The sequence below is a fragment of the Camelus ferus genome, chromosome 17 (assembly GCF_009834535.1).
Source record: "Camelus ferus isolate YT-003-E chromosome 17, BCGSAC_Cfer_1.0, whole genome shotgun sequence".
Taxonomy (NCBI): Eukaryota; Metazoa; Chordata; class Mammalia; order Artiodactyla; family Camelidae; genus Camelus; species Camelus ferus.
The window spans coordinates 34,166,511-34,183,381 of NC_045712.1; the positions used below are offsets into that span (position 1 = coordinate 34,166,511).

At 41.5% G+C, this 16,871-nt stretch overlaps 1 protein-coding gene across 1 annotated transcript in view; it reads right to left on the reverse strand.

Moving 5' to 3' along the window:
- SRGAP3 (SLIT-ROBO Rho GTPase activating protein 3) overlaps nucleotides 1–16,855 on the reverse strand; it is a 287,702-nt gene extending 270,847 nt beyond the window's left edge. Inside the window, exons 1-2 of the mRNA XM_032458881.1 lie at nucleotides 16,736–16,855; nucleotides 10,571–10,702 (exon numbers count right to left, since the gene is read on the reverse strand). The gene's annotated coding sequence lies outside the window, so the exon portion shown is untranslated. The remainder of the gene's footprint in view (nucleotides 1–10,570; nucleotides 10,703–16,735) is intronic.
- Nucleotides 16,856–16,871: the final 16 nt, after the last annotated feature.

Consider the following 16,871-nt stretch of genomic DNA (forward strand, 5'->3'; position numbering starts at 1 on the left):
GCAATCCCATTTCTGGATATTCACCTCAGAGAAGTCAACATTTATGTTCACACAAATACCTGTACATGAATGTTTATCGCAGCTCTATTCATAATCCCCAAAGGCTGGAAACAACTCAAATGTCCTTCAACAGGATAAACAAACTGTGGGACACTCATACCATAGCAATGAAAAAGACCAAACTCTTGATACATACAACATGGATGAATCTCAAAGGTATCACCTGAGTGAAAGAAGCCAGTCTCAAAGCCAGTATAATTCCATTTATATGACTTTTTTGTGAAAAAGAAAACTATTTTGGGGAAGAACATGTCAGTGGTTGCCAGGAGCTGGGGGGAGGGGGTGTGACTACAAAGGGATAGCACAAGGGAGTACTAGGGTCTGATGAAACTGTTTCATATCCTGACTGTGGTGGTGAAAGGGAGCAGGACCCTGTGGGCACCCCCAACCCCTGCCTCTTGTTTCTAGAAAAGCTGAAGTCTCCCAGGCCTCTCTGAGTCATAGAAGAGCAGGCTCAAGCAGTTGATTAGGACAAGCCTGACTGCAGATCTCACCTTCCCTTCCAAACAGACCAAAGGGTTCTTCTTCTGAAAACAGAACTGTGTACAAGTGAACAGATACTGGTAACAAAGTGTGGAAGATTATGCAAAAAAGAATGTCAAGAGAGCTCTTTCTCCATGACAGCAAGAAATTGTTTACAAAGGAAAATGTATGCTGAAACCAATTCATTTTTTTCCTTTGCTTTTATAGCACATTAGGTTCTTCTTCCGGGATTTATTGAGTCATGAAACACATTAACTGTGGCAGGCTGAGTTTCAATTAAAGGCAGGAGGCAAGGGTCATTTACCTACAACTAAATACTTCTTCAATAATAACAGACTCATGAACAAAGGGAACTTGTTCTGAGGAGAATATGAGGAATTATGACTATAGCCATCATTTTTATTCAGACACAAATGACTCTAGGCCAGAAAATCATATTAGCTGAAAACATAACTTGGAACCCACTGCTAATACCAGGAAACGTTTCTTGCATGTGGGCAACTCGCTACCAAAATCAGCAACCATGATGATTGGGGAAAAAATACCCTAGCTTCTCAACTTACCATCTCTCTTGACAGGATGACTTAGATTTTAGTTTTACAAAGTACCAGAATGTTATCATAGACTAATCAAATTCTTAAAATAAAATGATAGTCCACATTTTAAAAGCAACGCCACCACAAAATACTGCAGTGGTGTTTGGGGTTTGATGATGACGATCCTTTTCAGAAGAAAGTGTCTCAGGAGGAGGAGGCGGGGGAGCACAGATGGTGTCTGGTGGCTCCTTCACTGCAGCTCACTTTGCATTCCTTACTCTCTTGTAAGCGCTATCAGCAGAACTCCGTCTCAGCCTTCCTTCCTCTCCCTTTCTCATATTTCTTGGCCTGTTCCCTTTGTTGATTTCAATCACTTGGCCCCTTCCAATTCCTCCTTTCCTTGAACCTGAGTCCTCTCTGTACTGCCTTACCTGATACACAAAGATTATAACTGCTCCTCACATGACAGCCCTGCATTCTCTGGTGTTAGCACAAAGAAAGAATTCTCTCTCAGGCAGGATCTGTTTACACTGCAATTTCCCATGTCCTTTTCTCAAAGCTACAAGACAGTCCCAGTTAGTCTCTCTCCCTCTTTCTCTCTCTCTCTCTCAGCATCTGATCTCTGATAAAACAGTGAGTACATCTGGTTAATATTCAGGTGGAGTGAAAGTTGACTTAATCATGAGCAACTTTTAAAATCTTTCCCTAAACTGGTAACAAACACAATTTCTAACATATAGAAGTGACAATTACATTCAGATCAATAATTACTGAGTGTCTACCACCTCACGCTGGGGATAGAGCCAACCCCCATGCTGGGGATAGAGGTCTACATAAGGGTTAGACTCTGCTGTCACGGAATAAGCCTTGCATAAATTATAAAGAAAAGCAGAGAATAACAATCAACTCTTCGATGGAAAACTGGGCAAACATCACCTGAGTAACACCAATCTGAAAGAAATTTTCAGGATACTGAGCTTCTGTTTATTTTTAATACATATATAATGATATTAATAATAATACTTGCTTCTCAGGATGATTACTATAGGGGGTCAAATCAGAATGTGATTGAATGTTTCTTGCAACTATGCAACTGAATTTCAATTCCATTCTATTAGCATTTATTCAGCATCTACCTTGGGCCAGGCCCTGTGCTAGAGAGATTGGAAATAAAATTAAAATAATCCCTGAAACCAAAGCACCCAAGGACTGAGGTAGTAGAAAGACACATGAAAAAACATAATACAGTGTGATTATGTGCTGTAATAGAGATACAGAAAATGTACCAGATCATACATGAGAGATGACAGTATCCAGCCAGGGGCATGGAGAGCAGGGAAAGAAGGCAAAGGGCATCAAGGGATGCTTCTGAAAGAAAGCAGACGATAGTTAAGAGTAACTGTCTCTCATTAAGGCCCTTCTATGTACTAATCACTATGTTAAGCACTTTACAGACAATATTCACAATAAATAAAGACTAGATAGAGGGTTCCCCTTCTTGATAACATGCTACCCTATTAACTTACAGAGTATAGCTTTGGTGGCAACCAGGGCTACTGACCTGGAGAGACTGACAGTCACCTGCCCAGATGGAAGAGGAGAAAGCACTGAAGTAGAAGTAAAAAGTGATGGGTTCTTACCCTGTTCTGTCACTTTGTGGCTCTAGGGAGGTTCCTTAGCTCACTAGTCTTCAGTTTCTTCATCTGCAAAACAGAGATTTAATACCAGCTGACCTTGTGAGGTTGCTGGGATAATGGATGCATGAAAGACTTTCAAGTCTGTCGAGGGCTCTTCAGGGTAAGGCCCAGGCTGAGACTCACTTGCCCACAGGGCCCAGGGAGGTAACGTAACTGAGTGAAACAGGCCTGTGGGGACACTGCCAACTGTTGTATCAGTTAGCTATTGCTACATAACAAATCACCCTACAACACAGTCACTTAAACCAGTAACAGTGTACTACCTTTTCACTATTTGATAGGTTTGCTGGGTGGTTTTTCTGCTGGTTTTGCCTGGGCTCACTCATATGGCTACGTTCGTCTGGAAGGCTGGCTAGGGGCTGCGCTCATTTGGAATAGCAGGGCAGCTACTCCTTGTTGATTAATGTCAAATGTTGCCATGTAGGAAGCTGAGCCCCTTGCTGCCAACTTATTTTTCTTGAAACATTAAAAGACTTGTCTGTGTGTGTGTATGTAAATATACATGTGTGTACAAATCCCTGATTTTTAAATATTAACTAATTTTTATAATGGAAAAACATTCTGTGACCCTGCAAAATATATCTATGGACTGGATTTGGGGTTTGGGTCACCAATTGATAACCTTGGAAAAGATTATTCAACCTTGGAAAAGAAGATGGGGGTGCATTAGTCCCAGTTCCTCCTCAAGGGACATACACAATAATCTGACAAGATATCAGCGTTCTGCAGAAACTAAGACCTGCTCACAGTGGTGGAAGTTGAGGACTACATGCTGACCACAAGCACGTAGACCCCAGAATGATTAAGACTCCTGAAACATCAACCTGTCACCTCGCCATTAAGCAGTCAGAAGAAATTCATGTACCCTGCAGCCCTCACCCTGAATGTTGCCTTTAAAAACCCTTGCCTGAAAGCCAGGGGGGAGTTCAGGTCTTTTGAGCCACCTATATTCCTTGCTGGGCCCTGTAATAAATGCTGTACTTTCCTTCCCCACAACCCCGTGTCAGCACGTTGAGTTTACTGCGTAGTGGGCCAATGGACCCAAGTTTGATCTAGTAACAGTAGAAAACTTCAAAGTTTGAACCGTGGTAAGTGAAAGAATACATAGCCACTAATGGAAAAAATGGAAAGGAGAGGCTAGTTTATGCTCAGTTTCCAGTATGTTGGTTTTGGAGTCAAGGTAGACAAAGGCCTATGAGGAATATCTAAATGTTTTTGGAATTATGAGACTTGTTTGAGAGATACCAAAATTATAGTTCAATATAGGAAAAATAAACACAGAGTTGGAAACTTAATCACAAAGATACACCCTTCCATACTTCTCCACTTGTCTCAGCCAGGCCAGTCCCTTCTCACTGAAAGGGGCTTCATTTTAAGGGGCACACTTCCTACGCCAGCTTCAGGTCCTCCCAATAAGCTTCCCAAAGGAGCACTGAATTGGATTTATTCCTGAGCACAGCTCTGGGCTCCAGGGTGGTAACCAAGCGCCATGAGCAGGTAGTTTAAGGAAATAAGCCCTGGAGGAAGTTCCCTAGATATGCAAGGAGATTTAACTTTGGGATTTCACCACATTTATGGGCACAAGTCCACTGTACACAGAAACAGCATGCCCTCCTTGTCAGGTGCCAATGGTGCCCTCTACAAGGGTCTCATTATTATGAAATCCCAAAGTCCAAGGCACCCAGACACCAACAGGTTTTAAATAAATTTCAGAAGCTAAGAACCATGCTTGCAATCTTCTGGCTGCTTGTACTCATGAAAATATGTAAGAGTATCATCAACCAGTTCGGTAAGTACTTACAAAGTGCCTACTGTGCACTTGGTCCTGAATGACCCATGTCTTTCCCTTCACACTGGACCTCTGGAATCATAGTCTCATTTTAAATCCCAACTGTAACCTCCATTGGCTCTATGAGCCTGATTAAATTATTTGACTGCTCAGGGCCTTAGTCTTCTCATCTACAAAAATGGGATTAAAATGGCTCATTCATTTATTTTTGTGTTCATGGGTATGTTCACTCATTCAAAGTTCTTACCACGTAGCTTGACTACACTAAGCGCAGGGTATTCTCACAGTGTTGAGGAAAAAGGTTTTCTCGACCCTTTTATCGTACTTAGCTGGGTCTGAAAGTTAAACTGAAAGACAGATTAACAGGAGAAAAGCATACAAGTTAACTTAATATACGTTTAACATCACACAGGAGTCTTCATAAGGAAATGAAGACCCAAAGAAACAGACATGAGCGTGTTAGTGCCAGCTCTGACGAAGAGCGCGCGGTCAGGGAGGAATATGACAGGGTAAGGAGGGTGAGGGAAACAGTGAGATCTGCTTGTTAGGCTCCTTCTCAGAGTCCCTCTGTCTTCAGAGATAAGGATGTGCCTTTCCTCTGCACAGATACCCCCTGCTTTTTGAAAGTTTGCTTTACATCACTTCACGTTTAAAAAAGACCTGTAACTTCCTGCTTCTGCTAACTGAAAGACACTGGAAGAGGATTTTCACTTTTAAGGGGGAAAAAAAAAACAAACAACGAAAACTGAAAACAGCCTTTAGCATTCGCTTTGCCGCAAGCTGTTGTCGAGGCAGCCAGAGTGGCTCCGCCAAGCTCCTTCCCTGGGAACTACACTCAGCATCTCAGCATCAAAGCACCAGAGCTTTGAAATGTGTCCGAGCATCTGTGCTTTATCTCAATTTACTCTGTGCGTCCATTAGCAAGATGTGTCCTAAGGTAATTGCATAAAGCCGTTCTGACTTATGAAAGGTTTCACAGGAACACACTACTATCGGACGGTGGGGGAAACCTGTATAGAGAGCGCACTTCTCACGTGGAGGTTTTAGGACTTGTTTCAGGGGAGAAGGTCAGAGTGACCTTCCTGATTCTGCTGTGCTCTCAAAATTTTTTGGCTTTCAATATGTCAAAGTGCCATATTTTGGGGTATGGTCCCTGTAGCATTGGAGTGCAAATCTTACCGGGTTGTTAGGAAAGTCAAATGAGACCATATGTGCAAATTACAAGACACAGTGGTTCATGTATAGAATGCACATTCAATAAATGCTAGTTTCCTTCTAACAGGTACCAGGATATGCCATCCCAAAATATGCCTCTTTGGCATATGGATTATTTTGAGCTAAAGGCAACTGAGAACCAGCAGAGGCAAGAAAAGCCCTTCACCTCCCCCTAAGTGCTTGAAAATAGAGTATAAATTTCCCCTTTTGTAAAGGAAATTTACATTTATGAAGGAACTTTCCATTTGTAAAGGTGTCTCTGTACCAGGAAGAAAGACAACTTTTATCACCTAAGAGTCTCTTATCTACGTAACAAGACAATTACTTATTTCCTTGTTTCACTTTGTCATAACTTTCCTCTCCTACCCAGAAGCCCAAAACCCCTTTTCCGTTGTTGAGCCTAAGACAGTATACAAACCTCAATCGTCTGGCCACTTCCTTGAGTCTTGTTTCCCCGTGAAACTCCCATGTTTACCTACACGATCAAAACTGTTTTTTTCTCTCATTAATCTATATATTATCAATGCGATGCTCGGGCATAGCCATGAACCTAGAAGGGTAGAGGGAAAAGGCTTTCCCACCCCTACAGGTTCTTCCTGTAGACCATGGGACACAAACTCAGGTGCCTGTGCTGGCCAACATAAACAAGTGCAGCAGCAGGGACTGCGTCCACCTGGAGAGCTCACGTCCCCACTAAAGGGCAATGATCCATACAGCATTAGGCAATCATTTCCAGGAGGAGCTGCAGGGTCAATGTTCCAGATTTTCCAGTTTTAAAGAGAAGTAGGAAAACTGGATGTGGAGTATCCTTATTTTTAAATGTTGACAACTAATTCCAAACCCTGAGTAGACTAAACAAAATACATCAGACCCAGGGGCTGCCTGTTTGCAACTCCCCCAAGAAGGCAGGGCACTCAGATAGCTCCCAGTTCCGAGCACCTTCTGAGGCGTCATGCAGCAAGACAGAGGGACTCTCCAGTAAAATCCTTACTTCACTCCAGCTCGGTCTCAATCAATCAGCCTAACTCTTCACGCTCCAGTGAAACAGGAACCTAGTGTGACAGGATCATTATCACCAGAGGAAAGGACAATCTCATCATGGGTCATCAGTTTGCATTATATAAATGAATCTAAGGGCTCGATATGAGGAAACAATGAAAATGCACTCAACAGGCCAGCGAGGCACAAGGCAGTTCAGGAACCGAATTGTGCTGATCGGACTCACAGGGCCAGTCACAAATACATCAGGAATATTCAGTCAGCACTTTCAGGTGATATTTTCCCAGCGTGATACGCACTGCTTCCTTCATCCGTGACTCATTCTTTCCAGTTCAATCTATTCTGTTTTTAGATTTAATATTTGGCACTATTCCTCTAAAGAGTTCACGATTTCCCTCTGTCTTCTCTTCCCCCTCCTGTTTCAGGGCAGGGCAGATGGAAAACCAAAGGGTAAACAATGTGAGATGTAAAAAGATACAGATATTTATATTGTTTCAGTTTGGGGCCCTCAAATGAAGCTGGCCCGACAGACACAACATTGGAGCTGGCACATCCCTTCCAGAAGAGTCTAAGCATCATTGCCTCTGACAAATGACTTGCTTTATAAAGCCCAGTGATGATAATTCTGTGCTGCAGACCCACACTTAACCCCTGAGTGTGTTTATTCTATTCTGCCACTTAAGGGCAACTGAGCTTTCTGTGAGTTAGAGATGACCCAAGAGACGTGAGACATCTAGAAGTCCACCATATGTGCGGGGAAGACCAACATGCAGTAGTCTTCTTACCTGTTGGGGAGGTTTGGAGGCAGTAAGATTGGTACCCAGTGCGCTCCTTGACATGCACGGGACACAAGAGCCCTATGGAAGAGATGCTGAACACAGCCTACAACTGGAATATACAACCACCGCATAACATGGACAGGGGAGTTCCTTTAAAAGGCCCAACTGTTAGAAGAGACAATAGGGCCACTAAGAGAAAATCACCACAAATGAAGGAGTCTGGCAGGGTGGATGTCTTAGGCAGCTCAGGCTGCCACAACAAAATACCACAGCTAAAATAAATATTTGGATTACATTTTGTGAGAATGAAAATGACTTTCATGGGAATCTGAGCTTGGCAGGACCCTATGGGTATGGTTGCAAGTAGCCCTAAATTGCCAAATGTAGTGGGAACTTTTTAGTATTTATATTACTTGATCTCTCTGGCATCTGATATTGTTGACAATTCCTTCCCTGAAATTCTCTCCTCCCTTAACTGCCTCTTCCCTCTGAACCCTTCTGGCCACATTTGGTACGCCATGGCCACACCTGCTGCAGGTGGAGAGGCAGTAAGAAGAGAGAATGCAGAAGGATGTGCCTGTGGCACAGCAAGGAACTGCCTTAAGCGGTAGTGCCAGACCCCTTCCCCAGCCTGAAGAGCACTGCGTGGCAGATCAGACTCGGGAGGGACTGCGCTGACCCCTAAACTCTGGTCACAACTCCATGAGGAGCAGAAGAAACCGAGCATCTACTCACTCAAGGCTTGTTTGCACATCCGGTAGTAAGCTGAAAGGAAAGCAACCTTCACCTTGTCCAACTGGTCATTCTTGTCAGGTTTTGAACACGGATTAGCCTATTATGGGCTGGCCTAGCCCATCATTCCTCAGTCTTCTCAGGGACCTCCTCTTCCTCGTCATCCCCTGAACTTCTGTGGTTCCACAGGGATCCGTGCTCAGCCCTTTTCCCACTGTTCACTCTCCAGGTAACCTTAACAACCACCCAGTTTTAACAATAGCTCATTTACTGATGATCCCTAATTCTGTATCCACTGACCAGAACATGAGCTTCAGACTCATGTACCACAGCTTGGTACACATCCCCAAACCCCTCAAAATGCCACATGTCCAAAGCTGATTGATTCTCTCCACAATCCGGTCTCCCTCTTCCATTCTCCTTCTTGGTCAACTGGACCCCCATTAATTCAGCTGAACATGCCAGAAAACCAAAACTCTATCATCAGAGTTGAGTTTCTTTAAATGCATATTAGAAGGTACTATAAAGATATAGATGAATTATGTTGGCTCTCTTAAAAGATCAATTTTATTTTGACTTGGGGGTGTGGTGTGTGTTTATAGTTCTCAGAGGACTACTGACTGTGTCTTTAGTAAGCTTTTCCTTCTCTATGCACACTGCCATATCCTTTGTTCTTATCTGCATTGTCTTTTGCCTGCATCACTGCAGTAGGCTCTCATGCAATCTCCCTCATTCATATTCTAACCACTGCTGCCAAAGTGATTTTTTTTTGAGTTTTAAGTATATTTAAATACCTTTCTTTTTATTACAGAATTGATACATGTTTATTGTGGACATTCTTTTGGGGTAGAATTGCCAGGTCAATGGGAATGCATATTTTTAAGACTCTGAAACTTTGCCAAATACTCCCTGGAAAGGTTTTATCTATTTATTACACTTCAACCAGTAGACTGATCATTTTAAGGAAGAAATAAGATTGTTACTCAAAGACTCTGAAGAAAGTTATAGGTTCAAAAACAAAAACCAGAGAAGGCTCAGAAAGAAGGCTGTCATAGTCATAGGGCCAGCAAGTTTCCAAGTATAGCTGTGGCTCACTAGAGTCTTCCTGATGAAACGTGAAGAGGTCAAAGTATGAAGTTCTTTCCTCAGCTCTTAGGGCAAATGCCACGCAAGGACAGGGACTTTCATTTTTACACATGACTAAGTACTTAATAGCTTCCTTTGTTAATTATTAAGAGTGGTTAAAATTTTATATTCTCAAAAAAAAAGTGCAGTACTGCCAATTATTGAACACTTTGGCTGCTGCAGGGAGTTTGGCAATGATGCAAATTTCCTGCAGCACATGTGACAACACAGATTGATGGAATTTCCACAGTTTTCAAGAAGAATGCTTTTTGGGGAGGATGGGGATCCTTCACAGGGTCTAGAGTTTCAAATATAGCTCTTCTTGTACATGTTATTTCACGGATCAAATATAGTTGTTTTTCTGTTTTTGATCGTGTTGTTCATGCATTAATGTTCTGATGTTGCCATTTGGGGTTGTTACTCTGTCCCTCTCTAATTCTTTGTTATCAACAAATTCTCTTCCCACCAGATGGGTTAGGTGTATTGTGGGGTCTTTTGTGCCAATTAAGTTAACATGTTTGCAAATCATTGATCTGAATGTCTCAAAACCTCATTACCCTGAGTCTAGGTTGATTCACTAGGTTGGTCAACCTAGTAAAGAGGCCTGGTAATTACTACCTACAAGATGGCCAGATGTTTGAAGGAAGGAAAGAAAAATACAGTGGCTGGAAGCAATTTTTAGAAAAGGTGACAGGAGGCTCATAGACTTTATTCTCCCAACTCTCAATTTTTAAAACACTAGTCTTATGTGACAGAAGAATAAATGCAGGAATATATATTATAGGAATATGTATTATAGGAATATATATTATATATATATATGTTTTATATCTATATAAAACAGGACTCTATTAAACATTAGCAGGGCTGATGCTACGTGTTAGCCTAGCAGTAACAGGAACAAGGCTGTGTTGAGAACTGCATCAATACTGTTTCGTACTCAGCTCAAGCTACCCAGCCACTGGCCTGTAGACTCATGAAACTCTTGATCTGAATCTGAAAGACTAGCAGGAAAGAGGAGAGAGATCTTGCTACATGAGTGACTAACCGAGGAAATGGAGACATTTGTATAACTGGTTCTGAAGATGGGTCCAGAGCTTCTTATTTTCCCATCTAGAGCTGGGAAGTCATGATTTTAAAATATGTAAGATTTACCTTGACAAACAGCTTATGAGAGGATATGGGAATCCGGTTTCCACCCGTCCAGCTTGCTTTTCAACAGGAGTTCTGTAATGTTACCAGCCTGAGAAAGAACTGCTCCACTGTGTGCCAGTACATTTCCATTGCCTTATGGAGAAAAACGGGAAAAGAAAATTAGCTAAATTAGTTCTACTTGATTCTGCTCACATCCTACTGCCAAGTTACTCACCAACAGGCACTAGAAACATCCACATACCCAGAGACAAGTACAGTCAAGCATTTGTTAGACTATAACTTAATAAGCGTGCTGTTTTCCATTATCTAGGCCCCTGGTTAAAACATTCAGTAGCACCAGAATTGGGCTCTCCTCAACATCAGAATTTTGTGTGCAGTCCTAGGTTAGCTAAAAATCACATGTATGAATAGAAAAAGAGAATTCAGGGAAGGGGATATAAAGGAAATAAAGATCAGAGTGAAGTATCATTCTCAGATGCTACATTAAGAAGAAGAATTTCTGTTCATGCCCCAACTCCTCCAATAGAAAGACTTTAGAAGTTCCCACCATAACCAACTTAGTGGAAAGTCTGAATTGTGAATGTTTGAAGAAATATGCTTCTGTATTATTTCAAAAGTATATAGTAATTTGAAATGCTAACAAAGTATTTCTGAGTAATATTCAGCAATATTCTATTTAAATAAAAAGATAAGACATATTTGTAATACAAAACACTCATCTGCACATACTACCCTTGTTTCTCCCAGCCTACTCCAGTGAAAGGTAAAAAAAAAAAATCAGTGACTTATGAAAAGATAAACCAGATATTTGTCTGAACTCCTCACCAGCACCAATTATAATACTAATAGCTAACATTTATCAAGGACTGTCTATTTGCTACATAACAAACTATCCCAAAATGTAGTGGTTTCACAACAATGAATTATTATTTCTTGTGATTTTTAGGCTGGCAGATCAGTGCTGGTCTCAATAGCTGACTCATGTGGCTGCATTCAGGTGGTGGGCACAGCTGGGACACTGGCTTCCTGGTGCGTCTTCCTCCATGTGGTCTCTCACCACAGAAGAATCTCGGCTGAGATTCCTTACACAGGGGCACGAGTGGTCCAAGAGAAGAAAAATGGAAGCTGCCAGGCCTCTTAAGACCTACGCTTGGAACTGGCCAATGACACACCTGCCATGTTCTACTGGTCAAAGCGAGGCATAAGCCCTGTCAGATTCTAGAGAAAGAGAAATAGATCCCATCTCTTGTTGGGAGGAGTAGTGGTCCTTACAAAGATGATAATTGTTGGCAACCATTTTGTAGGAAGGCCATCTTACTTGCCACATACCAGGAACTGTATATTATCTCAATGATTCTTCAACAGCAACTTATGAAATGGTCACCATTTTATCCCTATTTGACAATTAAGGAAAATTAATTCCTAAAAGGTTAAATGTCCTACAACTGGGTAGTAGATCTAAGACCAGATCTTAACTATCTTCAGAGTTCCAATTCACAACCACCCCTCAATACAGGGGTCAGCAGAGTTAGAGGGGTTGAACCTCAAGCCCCCTCTCCCCTAGGGAAGCAGGAAAGCACAGTAATGAAGAGCCTGAACTCGGGTCAAACTGCCTTGGTTCAAATCTTGCCTCTAAGCCTTACCGGCTCTGTGACTTTGGGCTAGTTATTTAGTCTCAAGTTCATCAGCTGCAGAACAGGGCTGATAACAATATCTACTCTACAGGGCTATTACGAGATAATGCATGTAAAGCACTGCCTGGACAGAGTATGTGCTCCATAAATGTTAATTACTTCTGTTGTTCCCTGAGTGTCCTGATTTTACCCTGAATCAAGCAGTACTAAAGTCCCAAGGCTGTGGTCTCCAGGGCTGTTGCTGACCAGCAATCTTAGTCTACGTGACTTGATCACCATTCTCCCTACCGGCCTTGCTTCTGATTCTGCTTTACATGCTCCTCCTGCAGTGACCACTGCTGAGGTCCTGCCTCACTGTGGTCCCTCTCTGCCCACATGCTGCACTTTCTGCTTCCTTCTAGAGCTGCCACTTCATGCTAGAGACCATGGCTGTCCACGTTTACCGAACAACATTCTCCCTTTGTCAGTGCTGTTAATTCTTCCAATTATACAAAGAGTAGCTCTCAGAGGCTAATCCCATTAATACCTTGTTTAGTATCTGGCTATTTAAAAAAGGTTCACGAATATCCCTTTCTAACAAGGGAGGAAGGAATGGAAGTTTCCCCTGTTCAGAACACTTTGCTGGATGTTTCCTGTACTCAGTTTCTTTTCTGCTGTGAATTGAAAGAACTGCAGTGCTTCAGAGTGAGTAACCACTAGGTGGCAGGGGCGTTCCGCTCCTCAGCTCATAGCCTTCCCCTTAACAGTCTCAATGAGAGCCAAGACATTTTCTTTCAAAATGATTGAGCTGCTTTTAAACGAACTTACTTATCCATATGAAGTTCAAGGTGAACAATAAGTTTCAACTACATTCTCTTGAAAGTTCACAGTGATGTCACTAATTCTATTAGAGAGTTCTCACAGGAATTGAATTACTAAAGCAGTTTTATAGCCTTTGGCTTGAAAGGGCATGGGAAAAGTAAATAAATCTCAGCTTGTTTAGGGCACAGCCAAAGCTGACTGTTTTTCTCTCGAGTTGTTATCACCTGACAGGCCAAAGGTTTGTTGGATTAAGAGTTCATGGACTCCTAGTCCATCATATCATTTCGTTAATAGAATTGTAGACACATCACTCGTTTCCTAGTGAGATCCCAAAAGGCTTTCTTGGGGAAGATGGAATTTCAGTAGCTTCTTGACTGAGAAGCAGGTGTGGGGGGATCCTTTCTTTCAATTACATCCCACAGGAATCCAAGAATCCAACCTGCCAGGTGGAATCCTCTTCTAACAAAACAGGTTGGGAGCTATAAAGAAGGAAGGTAGAGAAAGGTACAAAGTAGGTAGAGGAAAAGCCTGGAGCTCTGATAAAACCCTCACTTTACAGCGTGGGGAATCCAGAGATGCTGTCTCTGGCTGATAGAACAAAATGTTTCAAATATCACTTAAATTTACTCCAGTAAATTTAACATAGAGGAACAAATTATATTGGATTGTAACTTTAATAGGAGGAGAAGGGAGGGGGAAATAGGATGGTGGGACATTAACAGGCTAAACCTCAAGTACTCTAACAGAGTTCACAGATAATGCCTAAAATCGAAAAAGCAAGACATAGAGCTACAAGCGTGTCATTTGAAAATGGAGGAAATCACCATGTGAACTAAAGGCAGAAGTCATTAATGATCTTCGCCCTCTGTCCAAGAGCAAAGGAAGGCACTCAGCTGGGGAGTGGCTGTTCTATTTAACTTTCTAACCATGACATTGTTTTACCCTTAAGAACAGGTGAAGACAGACAGGTAAAAGAGGTATCTGAGTTCACAGGAGCAACTACCACTCACTTCCTAATTTGTCTCACTATATCCGAAAGGAATTATCAAAGTTAATCATTTGCTTATTTACTTGGGGGTCACTTTAATATAAGCACTACTACTTGTTAGAAAGAAATTAGAGGCTTCAGTTTCCACAGGTATATGTCACTTACCCAAAACTGGCATTTTTGAGCAAGAATTCCAGTCAATATTTTTACAGCAGACCATCAGTTTTTCTGATATAAGCTAAAATACTATTAGCCTTTGCCATAAACCAGAACCAGAACTCTAAAGAGGAAATGTGTTCATTTTTACTTCCTCTGTAGCATTTTAGCCTCAGTTCTTGAGCATGCAACCCCCAGCAGAATATGGGCAATTCAAATCTGCTAGGCCTGACCCTTAAACTTCCTGTTCTTTACCCTGTTTTCAAATCTACATCCAATTCATTAACAGTGACAGGTCATCCTTCAATATACACCAGAATTTGACATTTCTCACCACACCCACACCTAATATCCTAATTTGAGTCATCATTAGTTCTCACTTGGACTGCTGAAATGGCCTTGGTAACCACTTCCATTCCTGCCCCCTACCATTCTCCATGCAGCAGCCAGTGATTCTTTTAAAATCTAAGCATGGTGATAATTTGTAAAACATTGGTTTACATGACATACCCACCCCATCTCATTTTCCACCTCTCTCCCCTTCATTCTCTCCTCCCTGGCCACAATGGCCTCCTGGCTGGCTATTCCCAAACCCTGCTGAACATGTTCCTGCCCTTGGCCTGGAATGCTCTTCTCCCAGGTATGCAAATGGCTTGCTCTCTCATTTTCTTCAGGTTCTGCTTTGAACCTTATCAAAGAGGCTTTCCTGACCACCTGATATAAAATATGTTTTCCCCTCCATCTCTCCAGCACTCTTCATCCTCCCATCTTGCTTAGTTTTTTTCCGTAATATTAATCATTACAGGAATGTTATGTGTATTTTTCTGTATTGTCTGTCTTTTTTCCATTAGAATATAAGCTCTAGAAAAAATTGTCAGTGCTGTACCCTTAGTGTCTGAGAGTGCCTGACATGTAATAGATGTTCAATAAATTCTGTCGCTTAAAAGACAGACTTAACATGATACTATGGGTAGATGGTGTCTTAGAATAATGTTTCCCCTCAGGTGTGAGACCTGTTTATGAGCATAAGCTAATTTTAGCTAGTATAAAGGCATGCATAAAATAACACTGATTCAAGTGGAAAGAATCTTTTCAATATTTTAATCCTTCTCATTAGGTCAAGAAAGTCTCATTTAGTGCTAGTTTGTCTCTAATTCTTGATAATTTATCCTTCTAGACAGGGAATGGACTTTACCTTTAGAGCCTACTAAGAGCCTGTTGTAGGGAACACTATCTGGCCAGAATCTAATAACTGTTTTGTTTTCTTTGTGTTTAGTTTTAAGGGAACCATCTATTTTAAATATGTGCCTGGTAACACAGTAATCTCATAACAATCTTGCAACAATTCTTATGAGAGAAGCATCATTTTGCATATAAGGAAACTGCAGATGAGTTTCCCATGAGAGTAGTTTCCTTTGAGTTAAAATTCACATTACATAAAAGTCATCAATTTAAGTATCTTAAACTGTACAATTCAATGTTTCTTAGTGTATTTGCAATGTTGTGCAACCATTACTACTAATTCCAGAACATTCTCAACACCTCAAAAAGAAACCCCATGCCCTTTATCTGTCACCCCTCAATGTCCTCATTCCTCCCAGCCTAAACAAGCAGTAATCTCTCTGTCTCTATGTATTTGCCTATTCTAAACATTTCATACAAATGGAGTCATATATATGGTCTTCCGGGTTTTTTTTTTTTTCTTTTCCACTTAGCATGTTTTCAAGGTTCAGCCATGTTGTAGCATGTTTCAGTACTTCCTACCTTTTTTAGTGACTGAACAATATTGCACTTTTGTTTGCCTATTCGTCAGCTGAGGGAGTGAGTTGTTTTTACTTTTTGGCTATTATAAATAATGCTGGTAGGCATATTCATGTACAAGTCTTTGTTTGAACATCTGTTTCCAGTTTTCTTAGGTACACACCTACCAGTAGAAATGCTGGGTCACATGGTAATTCTGTTTAACTTTCTGAGGAAAGGACAAACTGTTTTCCAAAGTGACTGTACCATTTTGCATTCCTACCAGGAATGTCTTAAGTGTTCCATTGCTCCACATCCTGACTGAAACTTGGAAGTGTGCATTAAAAAAAATTTAGCCACTCAAATAGGTATCTCACTATGGTTTTAAAGTGCATTTCCCTAATGACTAGTGTTGTTGACCATCCTTCCATGTGATTATTGACAGTATGCGTGTTAGGAGAAATATTCAAGCGTTTGCTCATTTTTAAGTTGCATTATCTTTTTGTTGTTGATTTGTAAAAGTTTCCTTCTAAAATAAGTTTAAAAACATATGTTCAAAGAAAAACGCTAAGTAAACAACAGTGCAGCTGGGCAAAAATAGTAAAGGCAATGTACAACTTGGGGACTAGTTTGAGCAACACTGGCTCAGATGTTAAGAGCAAGAATTCTGGAGTCACATAATCCAGGTTCAAATTTCAGCTCTGCCTCTAAAGTGCTATATGTGAAATCCGGGGCAAGATATTTAACCTCTTTGAGACTCAGTTTCCCAGGCTTTAAAAGAGGGGTGACCCCTGGCACTTGAAAGAGCTGTTGAAACAAAAGAAATGACGTATGTGAAGCGCTTACTCAGTACTCTACAAAGTTAGCTATTACGACGACAGACGACGAGGCCCGCGGCTCTCCAGGCTCAGCTTGCAGAGGATCCTGTCCCTAACCGCAAGAGCGGACCACCCAGTACTGGGCGCCACCATGCACAGACCTT